Raw genomic sequence first — 17,816 nt, 5'->3', positions numbered from 1 at the left:
TTCTCTTTGGTGAATACTGATGTAAAGTACTCATTTAGTACCTCACCCATTTCCTCTGGCTCCACACATAGATTCCCTTCTCTGTCCTTGAGCGGGCCAACCCTTTCAAGAGTTACCCTCTTGCTCTTTATATATGTATAAAAAGCCTTGGGATTATCCTTAATCCTGTTTGCCAATGACTTTTCATGAACCATTTTAGCCCTCCTGACTCCTTGCTTAAGTTCCTTTCTACTGTCTTTATATTCCTCAAGACATGTTTGGTACACAATTTCCCTCCAAGCTTTAATTGGATGGTGGCCTTCAGATCCCAAATATGGTCACCCACCTTTGGACACTTCCTGTGGCACAAGCTCTAATTCTTCAGCATCAAAGGGAGCAGTGCACCCCATACTTTTCCACCAAACCATTGAACAATTTTCTACTATTATCACAACTACATCTCTAATGATAAGCTGTGGCCCTTTAAAACCTGCTAACTCCCCAAGGTCAGCCTTCCTTGTTGAGTCTGCTACAGGCTGAACCCCCTGGGCAAGCTTTACATTTTCTATTAGCAAATTCAAATTAGGTGAATGGAATCCTGTTATAGAATTCAGCATGCCCTGCCCAAGTTGCCAGCACAGGCTAGCCTGTGCCATGAGACTGCACAGCCCCTTTTGGCCAGATTCGTAAAATATTGCATTTATTTCAATCACAATGTCTGGGCTTGTATATTAATCTCATGAGGGGTTATGCTTGCCTAACAGAGATGGTGGCTAGATGATGTAATGACATCTTGTAATGAGAAGTCTTTCAAATGTCATCATTTGACGCTACTTTGTATGCTCAGTAGTAGATTTTGTTGCTAGGTTGATGGATGATGGGATAGAAAGCTCCATATCCAAATTTGCCAGTGACACAAAGATAGCAGTGCAGATAGAAACATAAAATTACAAAGAGATGTCGATAGATTAAGTGAATGGACAAAACTGTGGCAAATGGATTTCAATGTAGACAAATGTGAGGCCATTTACATTGGTCCTAAAAAGGATAGAACAGGATATTTTATAAAAGGTGAAAAACTTGAAACAGTGGAGGTCCAAAGAGATATGGGGTCCAGGTACATAGATCATTAAAATGTCATGAACAGGTACAGAAAATAATCAAAAAGGAGCATGGAATGCTGGTCTTTATATCCAAAGGTGTAGGATACAAGGGGGTAGAAGTCATGCTTCAGCTATACAAAGCCCTGGTTAGACCACACCTGGAGTTACTGTGAGTACTACTGGGCACCACACCTTAGGAAGGATGTATTGGCCTTGGAGGGAGGGCAGTGTAGATTTACCAGAATGATACCTGGACTCCAAGGGTTAAATTACGGGGAGAACTTACACAAACTATGGTTGTGTTCCCTGGAATTTAGAAGGCTAAGGGGTGATTTAATAGAAGTTTTCAAGATATTAAGGGGAGCAGGAAGAGAAAATATTTCTCTTGTTTGGGAGCCTAGGGCTAGCGGACATGGTCTAAAAATTAGAGTCAAACCTTTCAGGAGTGAAATTAGGAAGCACTTCTACACACAAAGGGTGGTAGAAGTTTGGAACTCTAGTCTGCAAATGGCAATTGATACTAGATCAATTGTTAATTTTAAATCTGAGATGAATTAATTTTTGTTAACCAAAGGTATTAAGGGAAATGGAGAAAAGGGGGGGATATGAGTTAGGTTGCATCAGCCATGATCTCATTGAATGATGGAACAGGTTTGAGGGACTGAATGGCCTCCTCCTGTTCCTATTTATTGTTTGAATTCATTGAGCTTCACTTTTATTAGTTACGGTGTTCGGCATAGCACCCCCTACTTGAAGGTTTTAAGGTCATCATGAATATGTGTTCAAAGTGACTTTCTTCTTTCAGCTTTTGCATCAGCAACATTGCACTCAGCTGGACAACTTCTCTGTGGATTTGATGCAACCGCAGTGACTCAGCTGAAGAAAGCATAAGGCTGGCTCATATGTGCGTCCTGATAAGTACAAACTGTTAGCTCAAAGTCCTGTCATGATGTTGACCTGCTGTAGGAGATTGGACCACAAATATGGGTTCAAGTCAGGTTTCTTGCTATGAAAAAAAAATGAGCCAAGACGAAGGCATATTCAGCTGATAGGATGTGATGACAAAGTTACATATTTATCACTGCCAACCAGAATCCATTTACAGTGAATACACTCTGGCCTTTTTTAATCCCAATATTGAAGTATGGTATTATAAAGATGGATATAACTTTGTTATATATAGAGGCTCAATACTAATCATGCAGATCACTCTAGCCTTTCCAAGTACAACAATCAACAGTAGTTAAAGATAATTACTGTACATTGTGTGAATCTTATTTTTGGAGGTGACTAATTAAGTAATCATTTAATGCCGTCAACACCATTTAAAGGAGGAAGTACTTCTGTTCCAAGCATTAAACTATTTATATGGAAGAAAATAAGAGACTAAATATAAGCATGCAACATTTTAAGTTTTATCACTGGCAGGAAGAACCTTCAGTTTAGTGTCCCTCCCTACTATGGAGCTCCAGTGATATCACTTTTAGAAACCAGTCCTTTACAATTGGGACCTGCTTCATTGCAAGCAGCTGGACAGTTGCCCCAAACTCAAGAAACTGAGCAACCAGCTTTTGTTTAAATTCATTCATGGGATTTGGGTGTCACTGGTAAGGCCATCCCTAATTGCCCTTGAGAAGGTGGTGGTGAGCCACCTTCTTGAACCGTTGCAGTCCATGTGATACAGGTAGACACATGGTGCTGATACGTAGGGAGTTCCAGGAATTTGACCCAGCGACAGTGAAGGACGGCGATATAGTTCCAAGTCAGGATGGTGTGTGACTTGGAGGGGCACTTGCAGGTGGTGGTATTCCCATGCATTTGCTGCCTTTGTTCTTCTCGGTGGTAGAGATCGTGTGTTTGGAAGGTGCTGTTGAAAGAATCTTGGCAAGTTGCTGCAGTGCATCTTGTAGATGGTACGGCGATGCAGGATCCTGTTCATAACATCAGGTTGGATTTTATGTATTTGTACTGCCAGCACACAAGTTCACATTCGTTGGACAGCTCCGCCTTCATTTTAAATGTATCCAGCTTGCTTTTGCAATGGAGTCATTCAAGAACACTCTTAAGTAATATCACCAAAGCACCCTTGGATGAAGGAAGAAACTGCTCAATGGCCTCCATGCTGTTGATAAAACTGACTTTAGCTGTGTTAGCCATGACTCAGTGGATAGCACACTGTGAATCAGAAGGCCATGGCCAGAGGCAGCAGTAAAAAAATAAGGCCCAGAACTGTGAGGGTCCTCAGTGTGGAGGGGGAACACCTGCACTAGAATGCATTTGGCTGTGATTGCACCCCTTTGAGCCTTACATCTCCCCGACACCAACATTTGCAGAAGCTCCTAATGGCCTTCTGACCTCCAACCGAGAGGCTGCCTCCGAAACATTATTGGGCTCCCGACACGATGGGGGGCTCCGAGTGATGCCAGGAAACTTGCATCACTGTCTGGAACAGGCCCTTAATTGAGACCTTAATTATCTGGAAGGCTGCCTGCTTCCATTGAGCGAGCTGGCATCAGCTGCTGCGAAACTTGCCCGGAGGGGGATCCACGTTGGGGCGCTGCCCTGACGGCGTTTTCCACTACTTTCCTGGCCTCCCGATCTCCAAACCCGCCTCCATGGTGCCAGGAAAACTCCCCCCTCTGACTGCAGTTCTAAGGGAGTGCTGCACTGTGGGAGGTGTCGTCTTTTGGTTGAGACATTAAACTGAGGCCCAGTCTGTCCCCTCAGGTGGATGTAAAAGGACCTACAGTACTGTTCTTCTGGTGTCCTTGCCAATATTTATCCCTCAATCAACATCACTTTAAAATAGCAGATTATCTGGTCATTATCACATTGCTGTTTGTGGGAGCTTGCAATTTAGCCCTTGCGTTTCCTACATTACAACCGTGGCTCCAAGCTGAATTTTCAGGCCCCACTGAAGTAGATGCTCCCAAAAATCACGAGGCTGTCTGGCGTACCAGTTTCCTGATCCTATTCCTGACGTCAGCCATTTTGGCTGGCGCGGGTTTGAGGTCTAGCAAGGCTGCCCATCCCCATGAGGCAGGAAAGCAATTAAGCTTATTAAGACCCTTGTTAAGGGCAAGTAAAGGAGGCTGACTGGAATTTTCCAGTCGGCCTCCAGTTTCCCAACGCGACAGGGGGCAGTTTAACTGCAGCTAGTAACTCACCTCCTGACTCCCCAAAGCCTGTTCACCATCTACAAGGCACAAGTCAGGAGTGTGATGGAAAACTCTCCATTTACCTTTGGATGGGTGCAGCTCTAACACCACTCAGAAAGCTCGACACCATCCAGGACAAAGTTGCCCACTTGATCAGCACCCCATGCACCACCTTAAACATTCACTCCTTCCGTCACCAGTGTTCCATCTACAAGATGCATGGCAGCAACTCACCAAGGCTCCTTTGACAGCAACTTCCAAACCCGCAACCTCTTCCACCTAGAAGGACAAGAGCAACAGATGCAAGGGAACACCACCACCTGCAAGTTCTCCTCCAAGACACACACCATCCTGACTTGGAACTATTTCACCGTTCCTTCACTGTTGAAGGGTCAAAATCCTGCAACTACCTTCCTAACAGCACTGTTGGTGTACCTACACCCCAAGGACTGCAGCAGTTCAAGAAGGCAGCTCACCATCACCTTCTCAAGGGCAATTAGGGATGGACAATAAATGCTGGCCTAGTCTACAATGCCCACATCCTATGAAGGAATAAAAAAAACTTCTTGGAAACAGGCACACAGCGGCAGATCAGGGGTCCAGCAGTTAATGCAGGTCTATGGGCCCTCCCTGCCTGCCTAGGCAGGGAGGGGGGGAGGGTGCAGTGAAAGGCCACCCTGTAGAGTGATTCACCATGGCCCCCTACACAGTGGTGTCCTGGCTGCTTTATTTATTTTTTACTTAGATTTTTTAAGAAGTGGCTGAGAGGGCAGCTTTTTGTTGAAGCACACTCTCAGTTACTTGCACTGCAGCCGGGTGCTCCTCTAAAGCTGGAAGGCCTCTCATTGGCCCTCCAGATTTGAGAGCTTGTCCGTTGCCTTTAATTGAACTGGGAACCTGCCTCCATCCCAATTAAGGGGGGACCCCAGTCTAAAATTCCAGGTCGGTGACTGTATCCCCCCCGGGAGCATGTTCGGGACCCAGAAACAGTCCCAGCTCCTGTTTCCTGCCCTACCCCCCCACTCCCCACCAAAGTGAAAATTCTGCCTTAAACCTCAAAAGTTCTTAGTTATATGTAAAGCACTTTGGGATATTCTGAGGTCATGAAAGGCACTATATAAATGCAAGTCTCTTTCTTTTAAGTAAACATGTTATAAAGAAATGATGGGAAGTGTGTACAATGCTAAGTAGGTTGGTATCCTTCCATCTATGAAAGATGATGGACACGCAGTAAACAATCCATTTCGGTGGGGTGTCATCTCTTGGTGCACCTTTGCTGATGGCTATGAAGGTCAATCCTTGAAAGGCAGGTGTTGCCACATGAAGCTGCCGAGTGGTGCTGTATGTTGTTGTTTTTGACATTGGCACCTGTTTCCAAGCTGCTGTAGCAACTGGTCATCGTGGTAGTGCACACCAGTCCACCGTATGTGTCGTCATTTCCCTCTTTCACCAGCTGTGATAGTCAACATTTAGGGCCTTCATGTCACGCTTGCATGCATCCCTGAAGTGGAACTTTTGGGCGCCCCACTGGTCATCTGGCACCAGCTAGCTTGCCATACAGAGGTCCTTGGGTATGCGACCATCTTCCATCCTGTGGACGTGTCCGATCCACCGAAGGTGCCTCTCTTTGATAAGTGCCAACACACTTGGGAGCTGTGCCTTTGAGAGGACTGCCACATTTGTGATTTTGTCCTGACAGGATATACCCATAATGCTCTGCAGACGGCAGAGATGGAAATTATTGAGCTTCCTTTCCTGGTAGCTGTAAGTCGCCCGTGTTTCACAGGCATACAGCAAGGTGCAAAGAACACAGGCCTTATAAACCATAAGCTTGGTCCTAAGGGTTAGGTCGGTGTTATCTCGTGTGTGATTCGCAAATCACCCAAAGGTGGTAGCTGCTTTCCCTATGCGTATATCAAATTGTGTGTCAAGGGACAGGTTGTCTGCCATCATGGACCCAAGGTAGTAGAATTTGCTAACCACTTCCAGTGGGGTGTTATTTAGTGTGATCAGCGGCAGAGATGCAACATCTTGTCCCATGACCACAGTTTTCTTGACGCATATAGTCAAGGAAACAAGTTACAGGCATGGAAGAGAGAGTCTATGAATCTTTGTAGCTGAGTTTCCGTGTGAGCAACTAGCGCAGCATCATCAGTATAGAGGAGTTTTCTGATCAGAACATGATGTGTTTTTGTCTTTGCTTTCAGCATAGATAGATGCTATGGAAAACAGATTATTTATTAACAGGAACAAATTTTAATTCAGGAACTAGTCTTAGATGGCAAATTCCTGAAAATAATTTTTCTTTAGAATGTACATCCTTTGACTAGCCACTTCAATTTTTTTCTGATTCTATTTTGAACTTTCAAGAAAGTATACTAAAGCGACAAGCTATCAGTAAATTACACATTGTTACATGACATTGTGTAGTGTTGCAGACAATACTGTTAGAAGCCACAAGGAATCCTAGTGTATTCTTAGATAATGACTGGTTTTACAGTTAGCAGGATTGTCTAAAATGACATTTTAATGCAATGAGGTAGTGTACAACAAACAAAACACATGGCAAAGCAGGGAAACAAGAGGATTGAAAGAATGCTTCCAGCTCAGGTTTTCCAGGAATCCATCTGGTTTCAGTCAGCTAAGAAGTCTCTTTGCAGGAGAGGTACTCAGGAGATTGCCAGCCCCTCAGTGGGACGAGCTGAAGCCATCATTCCCAGGAAGCTATCCATTCTGTTGGTTAGCCTCAGGGCAGCAAGCAACTATTTATAGCACTCCAAGATGTGAGTCCACACTTTAGAGAAAATGTACCTGAGTGAGACAGAAGGTTTACATGATCCTCACTGACTGGGCGGTCATCCAGCATCAAGATCCAGGCAGACCATGTCAGCTGCACTGACTGGCACTACATGTCAGGGCACAGAATAGAAAGTAGATTAAAAACACAGCTCTGCTCTGTTGTGCCTAATATGCACATACTCTTAAAGAATCCGCGGAATCCGACTGGTGAAAGGTGTATCGATATTTTATTCACACACTAAATCATCAAATATAATCTCTCACTACTTGTACAGTAACAAAAACTCATCAAAGTACAAGCTCTCACTGCTTGTACAGTATACTACCCATCAAGACACGAGGTGATCAGTCTCGGACTCATGGCTGCTCTTCTGTTCTCTGAGCCCCTGGCTCAGGGTATCTTCTCGAGTGTTCTTCCCCGGGGTTCTCGTACCTTCCTCAGTTTCAGTCAGGGGTTAAATCTTGTTTCCAAGACCCTCACCTCTTACTTACTCATAGGGGTCTGGTATAATGACATAATGATAATTCCTTATTTGGCTCAGTGAGAATCTGCTCAAAACTTCACAGTTTCCCATTATCTACTATGAGTCAGATCTTATGTAGTATCCATGACGACCCCCTTTATCTGCTACATGGAAGACAGGGTCTGGTATCATCAATCTGTCTTATCTATACTGTTTACAATTCCTCGGCCATCTGTGTGCTGTGGTCCCTTTGTTTTAATTAAGTTTTTATGTGTTTTTGGTATATGTGTTTTTACTGGGTCTACAACTCAGGGTCCAGAAAGACAGGGAGCCATTGGACTTGAATTACCACTGGGGTTCTTCCAGTATGCCGCTCTATTTCTGGTGAGAGACTGGCATAACCCCACCAGGTCTCTGCCATTTTTGGGAGGGGTAGTTTCGCTGGTCTCCTGTTAGAATTACAATACGAGACTGGGGAAGTGCTTGCGGAACTTCAGCTCCCGAGTATTTAACCAAACTGGTTAACAGCAATTCCTGTAGGGAAGCTGACTCTCCAATTCCAGATTCCCCTTACAGCTTTATTAGAAGTGTACTGCCTAATGAGGAACTGTACCATACACACCAGGCAGGTCCCGGATTTGATTCTCAGTGTATGTTGGCTTAGCTGGGATAATTCTAGCAGCACTACAATTGGCCTCAGGACCCATGGAATAAGAGAAGGAAAAACCAGTAAGTTTTCCAATCCATGATCAGGATCTAATGATTCTCTGACTCTCTGACTCTATGATTCCTATTCGACATCCCTGACTCTGCCACTGATGCCGCTATCCCTAGGGACTATTGGGAAAGGGATGGTGGTCATCCTTGGAGCAGCAACAGAAAGGCTCAATAATGCCATTTTTGCAGGGAAAGGGCCCGGACCACTCTTCTATTATTATTATATCGAGGTCATTCCAACCTGACTGTTATATGGCTAAAATTCACTAGCTTCCTAAAGTCAGAAGAGCTATATAATTAACCCTCCAGCTGAGCAGTGATTTGATCACTGCATTGTGGTTTAATGTTCCAGTTTAAATGCAGAGTTTTTCAATTATGGACTTTCTTATTGTTCTGAGGAACTGCTGAAGAAATCAGTTACACTTCCTAATAGTCAAGAAGTAGGGTTCCTCAAATGGTTACCATGGGGATCTCACTGGCAATGAGTTAGTCATATCTAGATACGTGGAGAGAATCAGTGCTACACTGTTATAGTTTCCCATCTCCAATTCATGCTTTCTTCAATCACTGCTTAAGGCTCAAAGTGCACGACTGGTGAATTTTTCATCAAAACTGAACATACGAACATACAAATTAGGAGCAGGTGTAGGCCACTCGGCCCCTTGAGCCTGCTCCACCATTCAATAAGATCATGGCTGATCTGATTTTAACCTCAGCTCCACATTCCCGCCTACCCCCGATAACCTTTCACTCCCTTGCTTATCAAGAATCTATCTACCTCTGCCTTAAAAATATTTAAAGACTCTGTTTCCACCACCTGTTGAGGAAGAGAGTTCCAAAGACTCACGATCCTCAGAGAGAAAATACTTTCTCCTCATCTCTGTCTTAAATAGGCAACCCTTATTTTTAAATAGTGACCCCCTAGTTCTAGATTCTCGCACAAGAGGAAACATCCTTTCCACATCCACCCTGTAAAACCCCTCAGAATCTTATATGTTTCAATCACTTTTTACTCTTCTAAACTCCAGCAGATACAAGCCTAGCCTGTCCAACCTTTCCTCATAAAACAGCCCACCCATTCCAGGTATTAGTCCAGTAAACCTTCTCTGAACTGTTTCCAAAGCAGTTACATCTTTCCTTAAATAAGGAGAACAATACTGTACACAGTACTCCAGATGTGGTCTCACCAATGCCCTGTATAGCTGAAGTATAACCTCCCTACTTTTCTATTCAATTTGCCTCGCAATAAATGATAATATTTTATTAGGTTTCTAAGTACTTGCGGTATCTGCATACCAACCTTATGCAATTCATGCATTAGAAGACCCAGATCCCTCCTCATCTCAGAGCTCTGCAATCTCTCACAATTTAGATAATAAGCTTCTTTTCTATTCTTCCTGCCAAAATGAACAATATCACATTTTTCCATATTATACTCCATTTGCTGGATCTTTGCCCACTTACTTTATCTATATACCTTTGTAGCCTCCTTATGTCTACTTCACAACTTACTTTCCTACCTATCGTTGTGTCTTCAGCAAATTTAGCAACCATATCTTCAGTTCCTTCATCCAAGTCATTTATATAAACTGTAAAGAGTTGAGGCCCCAGCACTAATCCCTGTAGCATACCACTCGTTACATCTTGCCAACCAGAAAATGACCCATTTATGCCTACACTCTGTTTGCTGTTAGCTAGCCAATATTCTATCCATGCCAAATGTCACCCCCTACATCATGAGCTTTTATTTTCCACAATAACCTTTGATGTGGCACCTTACCAAATGGTTTCTGGAAATCTAAGTACAATACATCCACTGGTTCCCCTTTATCCACAGCACAGGTTACTTCTTCAAAGAACTCCAATAAATTGGTTAAACATGATTTCCCTTTCATGAAACCATGTTGACTCTGCCTGATTACCTTGAATTTTTCTAAATGCCCTGCTATAATATCTTTAATAACAGCTAATATTTTCCCTGTGATAGATGTTAAGCTAACTGGCCTGTAGTTTCCTGCTTTCTGTCTCCTTCCCTTTTTGAATAGAAGAGTTACATTCGCTACTTTCCAATCTAATGGAACCTTCCCTGAATCTAGGGAATTTTGGAAGATCAAAGCCAATGAATCAACTATCTCACTAGCCACTTATTTTAAGACCCTAGGATGAAGTCCAGCAGGACCCAGGGACTGGTCAGTCCGCAGTTCCAACAATTTGCTCAGTACCACTTCCCTGGTGATAGTAATTTTTTATTTATTTAGAGATACAGCACTGGAACAGGCCCTTCAGCCCACCAAGTCTGTGCTGACCAACAACCACCCATTTATACTAATCCTACATTAATTCCATGTTCCTTACTATATCCCCACCATTCTCCTACCTACACTAGGGGCAATTTATAATGGCCAATTTACCTATCAGCCTGCAAGTCTTTGGCTGTGGGAGGAAACCGGAGCACCCGGCGGAAACCCACGCGGTCACAGGGAGAACTTGCAAACTCCACAGAGGCAGTACCCAGAACTGAACCCGGGTCGCTGGAGCTGTGAGGTTGCGATGCTAACCACTGTGCCGCCCCTAATTTTCTTCAGTTCCTCCCTCCCTTCCATTTCCTGATTTACAGCTATTTCTGGGATGTTACTTGTATCCTTTATGGTGAAGACCGATGCAAAATATCTGTTCAATTTATCTGCCATCTCCTTATTTTCGTTTATTAATTCCCCAGACTCATTTTCTATAGGACCAATGCTCAATTTGTTAGCTTTTCTTTTTTAAATATCTATAGAAACTTTTACTATTTGTTTTTATATTTCGAGCCAGCTTTCTCTCGTAAGCTAATTTTTCCTTCCTTATTAATCTTTTAGTCATTCTTTGCTGCTTTTTATATTCTGTCCAATCTTCAGACCTGCCACCCATCTTTGTGCAATTATATGCTTTTTCTTTAAGTTTGATACTATCTTTAACTTTTTTCGTTAACCAAGGATGGTGAGTCCTCCCCTTGGAATTTTTCTTTCTCGTTGGAATGTATCTATACTGTGTATTCTGCAATATCTCCTTAAATGTCTGCCACTGCATCTCTACTTTTTTAAAATCAATCGAAGGGCAAATGAGTTCCCTTAATTACAGAAGAGTTCACTATAGTTAAGGGGGTAACCACTGAATTCATATCTGTACAGTCTTTATTCCAGAGCACTGACTGTCAGGAAAGTATCATTTTCCTCTCACATGACCCAGAACTCTAGAATACATTAATTTGCTCAGCTAGTCAACCAGGGACTAAATACACAGTTCAATTTGGGGTCATAAAGTCCCTCGTGATCGGTAATATTAGTCACAGACAACACATTAGGGAGTCTCAGTCTTGAATTTATATATCGAGATTTCAGCCTCTAAAAATCACTCCAAGTCAAACAAAAGCAACAACAAGTTGCATTTGTATAGCAGCTTTAATGTGGCAAAACGTCCCTAGCTGCTTAACGACAGCATTATCAATAAAAATTTGACACCGAGCCACAGAAGGAGCTATTACGGACAGATGACCAAAAGCTTGGTCATAGAGATAGGTTTTACAAAACGTCATAAAGAAGGAGAGAGAGGTAGAGAGGTAGAGAGGTGGAGAGGTTCAGGGAGGAAATTTCAGAGCTCAGGGCCTCGGCAGCTGAAGGCACGGCCGCCAATGGTTAATTAAAATCGGGTTAAAATTAAAGTCAGTCCTGAAGATGTTTGCTATAACTGTGAGATAACTGCATTAACCAAATTACTTTTACTTTTAATAAGCCATCATTTAGCCAAACTCTTTGGAACGGGTTCAACTATCACAACGGCAGATGACATTGGCTGGAAGTCACATCCTTCATGTGTAGTTGACAGCTAAACATGCAAACAAAAGTGAGCAGTGTAGCTCTTAAAACTGTTAAAACACGCTGTGCTAAGAACTGATCAGAGCGAGGTTTCTACACAGCAGGGTCCTGACTGTGGCTATGTCATCGCACAGAGATATCAAGAGGGCCTCACAGTTGGGGAAAGGTAGGTAGATATGCGGGGGTCCTAAAGAATTGATGAAAAAATAAACTAGGAAATTATTTTTGTGAAAAGAGGACTCGACTACAGCTGTACTAACAGTGAATGAGACATCCCTGTAATAATGCTGCTACACCTCTTGGGATTATGGATGGAGCCTTGAATCTGCCATGTGAGTGTTAAGGATGACAGGTGTAAGACATAACCAGAAAAGAACAGCTGATACTAGTCACACCAGACTCATTTCCTTTTGACTGCTGGCTTATGTGTCATCTGATGTTGCTGGAGATACAGCACCCTGCTTATGAGGCTCATTATCGCAGTCATATTTCAGCATTCCTTTTAGCAAAATAGGCCACCCATCATTTTATGTTAGCAAAATATGCCACCCCTTTCATTCTATCTTATATTTTTTCCTCAAGACTCCTTTTTCTATATCATCTGTGCTTTGTGTTTTATTGCTTTTCATCATCAAAGTGCATTTGTTAACTAATTAATGCAGAATCACGGGCAATTTTGTCGACCAAAGCCCATTCGAAATGTGGTTGAAAATTTCCCAAACTTATTCCGATTTACCTTTTACTAATGTGTGCTTACTGCAACTCAGTGTGTTTTGCCTTTGACAGTTTTAGACAAATGTGACACTTTCCAGCATCAGTACTGCCAAACCCTGCACTGTCAGAATTGGCAGCGTTCCCTCTCTCCATGTATCACAGCAGTTGTATTTTGAAGCATATTCGTGACATGCATATATTTATCAAAAGGCAGAATATTAATACCACCACGATTACATCATTAGTGGAATTATTTTTTCCTTGTCTGCACCCAATTGGGCTTGTAGTCAGCAGCGCTCGTAGCAATCTAAATAATTGTGCGGGTAGCCCAAGTCAGAAGATCTTAAAAAGCTGCTTAATTCTCTACTAGATCTGTTTTACCTCAGGCAACAATGTGACTCTTTCAACAGGTTAGGTCAGGTTCAACCGCAGCTAGATGGAGAAAAATCCACTCTGATTCTAAAATGTAGTACTGCTTCTGCACTGTCAGACTGCTCGACTCACATCCAGTCCTGGATGGGCTGCAATTTCCTCCAGTTAAACATTGAGAAAAACAAAGCCGTTGTCCTCATCCCCCACCATTCCCTAGATTGTGATTCCATCCCTTCCCTGGCCACTGTTTTCTTTTTCCAAAAATATACTTTATTCATAAAAATCTGTAAAAGAAATTTACGAAACAGTTCCAAGTTGACATTCCAGAAAGTGCAAAAGAAATCAGTTTTCTTCAATACAGAATGTGAGTTGCCTCACAACCCTTCCATCCCATTTTACATGCAATGTACATTTGCATTACACAGCAAAACCATATGTTGGTGTATACAGCCTGAGCGGTTATCCATGGGTTCAAGCCTCTCGGTTCACTATGGTAGGAGGACCTTACACAATGGTCTTTCCCCATTGAGCCTTTGTGGTAGCTGCCCCAAGCTTTAGTGCGCTCCTCAGCACATAGTCCTGGACCTTGGAATGTGCCAGTCTGCAACACTCGGTCATGGACAACTCTTTGCGCTGGAAGGCAAGCAAGTTTCGGGCAGACCAAAGAGCGTCTTTCACCGAGTTGATGGTCCTCCAGCAGCAGTTGATGTTTATTTCGGTGTGCGTCCCTGGGAACAGACCATAGAGCAGAGTCCTGTGTTACAGAGCTGCTTGGGATGAACCTCGACAAAGACCACTGCATCTCTTTCCACACCTGCTTTGCAATAGCACATTCCAGAAGGAGGTGGGCAACAATCTCTTCCTCACTACAGCCTCCTCGAGGGCAGTGTGCGGAGGCGGCGAGATTCTGGGCGGGCAGCAAGGATCTGACAAGGACGGCCCTTCTCGCCACCAGCCAAGCTACATCTTGGTGCTTGTTTGAAAGTTCTGGTGATGAGGCATTCTGCCAAATGACTTTTGCAGTCTGCTCGGGGAACCATCCGACCGGATCCACCATCTCCTTTTCCTGCAGGGCCTTGAGGACATCCCATGCAGACCACTGCCTGATGGATTGATAGTCAAAGGTGCTTTTCTGCACAAAATTTTCTGCAAAGGATAGGTGGTACGGTACAGTCCAACTGGATGGAGCATTCCACAGCAATGTGACCAGACTCATCCTTCGCAACACTGGGGACAGATAGAACCTCAGCACGTAGTGACATTTGGTGTTTGCATACTGGGGCTCTACGCACAGCTTGATGCAGCTGCACACAAAGGTGGCCATCAGGATGAGGGCGACGTTGGGTACGTTTTATCCCCCCTTATCCAGTGGACACAGTCCACTTTGGATCTCCAGATAAAGTGGAAAATGGCTCGGGTGACTGCCACGGCGCAGGAGTGGGGTAAGGGCCAGACCTGTGCCACATACAGCAACAACGTGAGCACCTCACATCTGAAGACCAGGTTCTTACCCACAATGGAGAGCGAACACTGCTCCCACATGCTCAGTTTATAGTTTGCCATGGCTACTCGCTCCTTCCAGGTTTTGGCGCATGCCCCAGCCCCTCCAAACCATATCCCCAGCACCTTCAGGTAGTCTGACCTGATGGTGAAGGAGACAAAGGATCGGTCAGCCCAGTTCCCAAGGACATGGCCTCGCTCTTGCCGTGATTTACTTTGGCTCCTGAGGCCAGTTCGAACTGGTCGCAGATGCTCATCAGCTTGTGAACGGACAGCAGATCCGAGCAGAAGACGGCGACGTCATCCATATACAGGGAGGCTTTGACCTGAGTGCCTTGACCTGGGATTGTCACCCCTCTTATACCCACATCCTTTCTAATGGACTCAGCAAAGGGTTCGATACAGCAAACAAACAAGACAGGGGAGAGGACAGCCCTGCCTGACTCCAGATTTGATCAGGAAACTTTCTGATTCCCACCCATTGATTGCGACTGCGCTACTGATGTTTGTGTAGAGCAGTTTGATATAATAGCAGATTCCCTCCCCAAACTCCATTCTGGAGAGCACGTCCACCATGTATGTGTGTGATATCCTGTCAAAAGCCTTCTGCTTGTGCGAGCTGATGAGGCAGGTGTCCACCCTCCTGTCCCGTACATAGGCGATTGTATCCCTGAGTAGCGCGAGACTATCAGAGATCTTCCTGCTGGGTACATTACAGGTCTGATCAGGGTGAATCACCAACTCCAGAGCAGACTTGACCCGACTGGCAATGATTTTGGACAGAATCTTGTAGTCTACATTAAGCAGTGAGATGGGCCGCCAATTTCTGATTTCTGCCCTCTCCCCCTTCCGCTTGTAGATGAGGGTGATGATGCCTTTCCTCATGGATTCTGACATGCTGCCGGCCAGGAGCATACTCTCGTATACTTCCAGCAGATCCGGGCCGACCCAGTCCCACAGAGTCGAGTACAACTCAACTGGTAAGCTGTCGCTTCCGGGAGTTTTACTCGTCTCAAAGAACAAAGAACAAAGAAAATTACAGCACAGGAACAGGCCCTTCGGCCCTCCAAGCCTGCGCTGATCCAGATCCTCTATCTAAACATGTCGCCTGTTTTCTAAGGGTCTGTATCTCTTTGCTTCCTGCCCATTCATGTATCTGTCTAGATACATCTTAAAAGACGCTATCGTGCCCGCGTCTACCACCTCCGCTGGCAACGCGTTCCAGGCACCCACCACCCTCTGCGTAAAGAACTTTCCACGCATATCCCCCCTAAACTTTTCCCCTCTCGAAGGACCTGACGGCCTTTGTCAGCTCGTTAGCGATTTGACCAGGCTCTCCCGCGTGCTCTCATCTAATGACAGATGACATTAAGGACGGGGAGGCTGTGCTGTCTGTGGGCTTCATATCGTAAAGCCCGGCATAAAAGGATTTGCTAATCTTTAGTCTGTCAGACTGCGAAGACGTTACCGAGCCGTCCTTTTCCTTCAGGCTGCTGATCACAGAGCTCTCTCTGTGTACCTTTTGGAAGAAGAAATGCGAGCACGTCTCATCCTGCTCAATGGAGCGGACTCTGGACTGGAAGATGATCTTGGAGGCCTCCGTGGCAAAGAGCGAGGCCTGCTGGCTCTTCACCTCATGGAGGTCCTCCTTGACCTCGACCCCCATTGACTGCAGCCAGAGTAGATTCGGCTTTCTTTTCTGGATTTGGGACATTTCCCTCTGTCTCTCTCTCACCCTCTGAACACCTTTGAGGATAAAGAACCTCTTGATGTTCGCCTTGATCACTTCCCACCAGAGCACCAGAGACTCAAAGAGGGGTTTCATGGTTCTCCAACCTTTGTAATCCCTTTTGAGTTCCTCAATATTCTCTGTGGTTAACAGTGTAGCATTGAGCTTCCATGTCCCCCTGCCAACCCACTGGTCATCCTGAAGGTGACAGTTGGCCAGTAGGAGACAGTGGTCAGAGAAGAACACCGGCTTGACGTCGATGGATCTGTCCGTGAATGCACAGGACATAAACAGGAAGTCAATCCTGGAACGGGCAGAGCCATCCATTTTGACCAGGTGTATCTACGCTGTGCTCCATCTGCAGGGTTGCTGAAAACGTTGTGCAGCTTGGCATCTTTTACTGTTTCCATTAGGAATCTGGATGTAGCGTCCAGTTTGCTGTCATCACTGCTGGATCGTCCAGCTGCATCGACAATGCAGTTGAAGTCACCACCTAGAATGACCGGCCTGGACGGTGCCAGCAGCAGTGGGAGCTGCTGGAGGACGGTCAGCCACTCACTGTATTGGACCGAGACTTACATGTTGATTAACTGGCGTGGAACATTGTTGTACATTATATCTGCTATGAGGAGGCGACCGCCTACCACCTCCTTAACTGCGGGGATGGTGAAGTTGCCTCCCTGCAGCAGAATACCCAGGCCAGAGGAACAGGAATTATTTCCACCTGACCAGATCGATGGCCCATGGGATCACCATCGCAACCATTGCCTGTAGGTGCTGAGATGCGGTATTCTACACTCCTGCAGAAACAGTAGGTCGGCTTTGACCTTGGCGAGGTAACTCAAAGTTGAAACACATCGCATAGTGGATTTAACGCTACGCACGTTAGTGGAAGCAATCTTTCCACCCATTTAAAACTGAATGTTGTTTACCACACCAGCTGTCCTTACTAGTCCCAGTCCTTGGGTATTTTCCTGCATACCCATAGTGTGCACAAGCTGTTGCATATGCGTTGGGCTCAGAAATCCCTTCTGGTCACTCACGGGGGGTTTGTTCCGCTGGGTTGACATCGGGTGTGGGGGGGTCTTGTAGGCAGCAAGATTTGGACTGTCCTCTGCTGGTAGTGTCTGACCACTGTCTCAGGCTGAACCACAGTTGACCCTGAGCTGTGTCTATGGCCCAAATCCTCTCCATTTCTAAGACCACTACTTGCACCACCATAATATCACCCTCCACACCTCCCCTCACCCCACCTCCACTTATCTGCTACAGAAACACTTACCCATGCTTTCATTACATCCAGACTTGACTATTCTAATGCTCTTCTGACTGGCCTCCTATCACTGCTGTCAATATTCCAACATATACCAAGTCCCGCTCATTGATTTACATGGGTTCACATTCTACCAACGCATCAATTTAAAAAT

This window comes from Heterodontus francisci, chromosome 2, assembly GCF_036365525.1.
Source record: "Heterodontus francisci isolate sHetFra1 chromosome 2, sHetFra1.hap1, whole genome shotgun sequence".
In the NCBI taxonomy this organism is placed as follows: domain Eukaryota; kingdom Metazoa; phylum Chordata; class Chondrichthyes; order Heterodontiformes; family Heterodontidae; genus Heterodontus; species Heterodontus francisci.
This window is presented reverse-complemented; position numbering follows the sequence as displayed.